Genomic DNA, 5,265 nt, shown 5'->3' with positions numbered 1-5,265 from the left:
TGCCTCTTTTTTCTCATGCTAACCCAACAGAGGCAGCTGGAAGAAAACCCACTATCATCATCCAAGAATCAAGCTGTCAAGAGAATTGAAAAATCCAGGGGCAACAGCAGTCTTACCATTCATTAATGGGTTTATCAGGAACTCTACTGACGTTGAGCTCTGACTACAGCATTTAAGAAAATCCCAAATTTGAAAATAAATAAGCTGGCTGACATACAGACATTTTACATATGTATTTAATAAAAGAGATTTTTCTTTTTGAAATCTTTGGTAATCTCTAAAATATATCAGCTGCAACCAGAAACACTGCATCCCAAGTTGTGATTCATGAAATAAACGGAAATGTATTATGTAATTCAAGTGGGAGAGCCCAGCACAGAGCTCATTAGGGCCGCTGCTGGTGATGTGGACTGCAGTCCACAGGCCCTGTGGTTTGGGCACACTTCTTTCAGTCCTGCCTCCCTTTCCTCTGAGGACATGTTAACCCAATATCGTCACCCTTTCAAAAATAGCATTCTTGAGCATTTTGCCCACAGATGAAGATAATTCGGAGCAATCTTAGGAAAAACTGTGAATCGTTCCTTCTCCCTCTCCACTTTCCCATTAACCCATCTCATGATGAATCAGACACAAAACTGACTCATGGTCTTCTTGTGTACGCTCTGGCTCTGGTGCAGGCTTTGCCCATGTATCAGGCAGGTGGACTCCATGGGGTCATCTGGGGTGGCTGGAGCCCGGAGAGGTCAAAGGACCGCCCCGGTCATATGGCTGCATTGTCAGAGCTACACCTACCTCTGAAATCTCTGGGTTTTCTGTTTTGTTCTGAAGTTCATCACACAGTCAGAACTTGAAAGCATAGTTTTCCCTACACATGGTGACTTCCATGAAAACAAATAAGAATGTGAGGGAAAAGTACTCTCCTAAAAAAAAGCAAAAACAAAAACAAAACCAAAATGAAACAAAAGTACTCTCCTATATGGTACTTTTCCTCCATTTTCATCTAATTTTTATGGCACTTCTTTGGGTTTCTTTTAAAAACATGTTTTTAGATAAGATTCACATTACATAAAATTCTCCATTTTAACCATTTGAAAGTGTACAGTTCAGTGAATTTTAGTTGTGCAACCATCACCTCATCTAATTCTGGAGCATTTTTTCATCACCTTGAAAAACTATTAGGCACACATGGCCCTTTCCCCTCTCCCTGAGACCCTGGTAGCTGATAGTCTGCTGTTTGTGTCTGAGGACACACCTATTCTGGATATTTCATAGAAATAAAATCATGTATTGTGTGTCTTTTTGTGACTGGCTGTATCAGAAGCATTCCTTTTGATGGCTGAATAATAATCCATTTTATTACACTATATTTCACTCACCTCTTCATCAGTTGATGGACATTTGGGCTGTTTACAACTTTTGACAATTAATGAATAATCTTGCTATGAACACTCATGTAGGAATTTTGGTTTCAAGGTTTTTTCAATTCTCTTGGGCTTATAATGTGTAGAATTTCTGGGTCATGTGGTAATTTTACATGTCTGTCCAACTTCTAATCAATTAGAAGTCTATTTTGCAATGTAGTGGGGTCATTTTACATTCTACTAGTAATGTAAGAGAGTTTTAACTCTTTTCACCAATACTTATTACTTTCTAGGTTTTGGGTTTTTTTTCTTTTTTCACTAGAGCTGGGCTAGTGAGTATGAAATGATAGTACATTTTGGTTTTGATTTCAGTTCCATAAAGTTTGATAATGATCAGTATCTTTTTACTTGCTTGTTGGTCATTTTAATTTTTTATTCATTTAAACAAAATCAACTTTTTATTTTTTAATTGTCAAATAAAAATTGCACGTTTTTATCATGTATAACATAATGCTTTGAAATATGTATATCTTGTAGAATGGCTCAGTTGAGCTAATTATCGTCTGTACTACTTCATGTACTTCTGTTTTGGTGACAAGAACACATAAAATCAATTCTTAATGTGTTTTTGTTTGTTTATTTGTTTGATTTTAACAGGATTTCACTATGTAGTTCAGGTTGGCCTTGAACTCACTCTGTAAGCCAGGTCCAGGTTGACCTCGAACTCACAGCAATCTTCCTGCCTCAGCCTCTCTAGTGCTGGAATTACAGGTGTGTGCCACCATGCTCAGCCACTTTGTATGTTTTCAATGTAGAATACGCTGTTATTAACTATTGTCACAATAGGGCACAATAGATATCTCAGTCTTATACCTCCTATCTAGCTGAAATTTTGCATTCTTTAATATATCCCCTATTTCCCATGCTTTAGTGTATTGGTTTATAAAGGACATATTCACCAAAGATCCACATGCTAAAGTCATGGGTTGTCACCCATGGCTCTGTTGGGAAATAGTGGGTCCTTCAAGAGGTAGAACATAGTGGAAGGCAGGTGGATAGGTTACCGGGGGTGTGCCATTGAAGGATATTCTGGGAAGGAGGTCTCCTCTTCCTCTCTTTTTTATTAGTACAGTTCACATTTACAGTTCATTATGTTTGCATTCACTGTGAGAAGTTGGTACAGGTATATAACACCTAATTCTTTTTACATTACCTTCTCCTCCTTTCCCTCCTGGCTGTATCTTTCCTTTTTGTCTCAATCCTCCTTCTCCCCTCCATCTATCTGTTGATCCCCTTCCCATTTGAGAAAGATCTGTCTTCCTACTTCTGGTTATCTTTTATTGTGTTCTTTATATTTGGGTTTTTCATATAAGAGAAAACATATGATGCTTAAGCTTAGGTGTCTGATTTGTTTTACTTAACATTTGATTCTCCTTTTTGTGGTCTCAAGGTGCATCCACTTTTTTAAACAAGTAACTCAAGTTTATCCTTCTTTATGGGACAGTAATACCCCATTGTGTTTAAATACAGTTTCTTTATACATTCATCTGTTAAAAGATATTCAGGCTGCTTCCAAAAATTAGCTATTATTAACTGTGATGTATAATTATGGGTGTGTATGTGTCACTGTAATACGATGTCTTTAATTCTTTTAGGAAGATACCTAGAGTGGGAATAGCTGGATCATGGAATTTCTAATTTTAGTTTTTTGAGGGATCTCCATACTGATTTCCATACTGGTTGTACTAGTTTACATTCACACCACCAGTGTAGAAGGGTTCTTTTCCCTGAGGCTTTATCATCACTTGTTATTATTTGATTTCTTGATGTTGGCCATTCTTTACAGGGGCAAGACAGAATCTGAGTGTTGTTTTAAGTTGCGTTTATCTAATCATCAGTGATGTTGAATATTTATTTATGTACTTATTGGCCATTTATATTTCTTCTTTTGAAAATTGTCTATTTCACTGCTCTTTTTTTGATTGAGTTTTTTATTTGTGTAAGTTTAATTTTTTGAGTGCTTTATATATTCTAGATACTGTTTCTTGGTTGAAGGAGTAGCTGGCAAAAACTTTTCACATTTAGGTTTTCTCTTCTCTCTGTAGGTTGTTTCTTTTACTGTGCAGAACATTTTTAGTTTGATATGGTCCTATTTGATTTGCAGTACTGTTTCCTGTGCAAATAGGGTTCTGAAGGTCTTTGACTATATCTTTGTCTTCAAGAGTTTTACCTATTTTATCTTCCAACAGATTAAGTGCCTCTGTTTTAACATTTGGCTGTTTGATTCATTTTGATTTTATTTTAGCATACAGTGAGAGATATGGGTCTAGACTCAATCTTCTGCATGTGAATAGTCAGTTTTCTGAGCATTGTTTATTAAGGAGGCTATCTTTTTTCCAGGGTATGCTTTTGCACCCTTTGTTACAGATAAGATAGCTAACTGTGTGTGAGGTTATTTCTGCACCCTCTGTTCTGTTCCACTGATCCACAGGTCTGTCTTCGTGCCAGTATCATGCTGGTTTTACCACTGTAGCTTTGTATTGTAACTTGAAATCTGAGATTGTAGTGCCTCACACTTTATTCTTGTTACCCAAAGTTGCTTTTGCTATTCTGGGTTTCTTCTGATTCCATATGAAGTTTAGGATTATTTTCTTCAGTTTTGTGAAGAATGTTGTTATTTTAATTGGGATTGCTTTGAATCATTATATCAATTTTGGAAGTATGGTCATTTTGACTGTGTTGGTTTTGCCTCTCCAGGAACAGGAGATATCATTCCAGCTTCTGATGTCTTCTTTGATCTCCTTTTCAGAGCAGTATAGTTTTTGTTATAGAGGTCTTGCAGTTTCTTAGGTTAATTCCTAAGTACTTAATTTTTTTTTTTTTTAGGTAGAAGTGACAAACATATTCTTTTTATTGTTATTAGTGTTTCCTCCAGGGTGTTCCGGTAATTGCAGCATCTGATCTTTTTTGATCCCATGGCCACGGTCTGAGCCCTGCACAGTTCCTTCCCCTTCACCTCAAAGGGAACATCTTTGTATGTGGTCACACAGTCATCACTGGTGTACAGATCAGGCTGGATCTGCTCCCAAATCTTCTTTTTAAGATTTAGCTCCTTGTCAGGTTCTCCAGGGAAAGCACCCAAAGTGACTCTGTCTCCAGGAACAGACCAGTCGGGAAGAACCAGGATTTCGACCTTCTCCAGTGAACTAGAGCACATCACCATTGCCTGAGACAGGACCCCCTTCATCTTTGTAGGTGTCAGGTTGCAAAGCAAAATCACTATCTGATTTTGCATCTGTTCAAGAGGAACATGATTCACTAGGTCACTGACAATGGTTCTTGGGACTATTTCTCCATCTATTCCTTCAAAGTGTCTGTGTCAGTGTGCCTTTTGGCATTAACGATGTGCCCAATTCAAAGATCCAGATGGGAAGCACCTATTGGCTTAGAGTCAGCACTTTCTGTGCTGTGGATGGCTGCTTTATCTTTCTTTTCTCCTTTCTTTTCAGTTTTCTCTTTCACCTTTTCTTCTTCTCCCTTTTTTATCTGTTCTTTGGCACCAGATGATACAGTTACTGGTGTAGACTGTTCTGCATTTTGAGCAGTCACAGAATTGGCTTGCAGTTTGGTGGTATTGTGAATGATATTTATTTGCCCTGATTTCTCTCTCAGTGAGTTCATGGTTGGTCAACAGAATGTTGTTGATTTTTATGTGGTGATTTTGTATCCTGCAACATTGCAGAATTTGGTTATTGATTATAGGCATCTTTTGGGGGATATTTTGGGTCTTCTATGTAGAAGAGCAAATAAAGATAATTTGATTTTTTTCTTTCTATACATATCTCTTTTATTTCTATTTTTTGCCCACCTGTTCTTGCTAATGTTTCAAATACTGTTAAGTAGG

At 37.2% G+C, this 5,265-nt stretch overlaps 1 pseudogene; it reads right to left on the bottom strand.

The window, feature by feature from the left end:
- Positions 1-4,227: 4,227 nt before the first annotated feature.
- On the bottom strand, positions 4,228-5,042 carry LOC102026207 (annotated as a pseudogene).
- Between the last annotated feature and the right edge of the window lie 223 nt (positions 5,043-5,265).

This window comes from Chinchilla lanigera, unplaced genomic scaffold (genome assembly GCF_000276665.1).
Source record: "Chinchilla lanigera isolate Chin_1 unplaced genomic scaffold, ChiLan1.0 scaffold00068, whole genome shotgun sequence".
In the NCBI taxonomy this organism is placed as follows: domain Eukaryota; kingdom Metazoa; phylum Chordata; class Mammalia; order Rodentia; family Chinchillidae; genus Chinchilla; species Chinchilla lanigera.
Note: the sequence above shows the minus strand (reverse complement) of the source record. Positions and strands in the feature narration are given on the sequence as shown.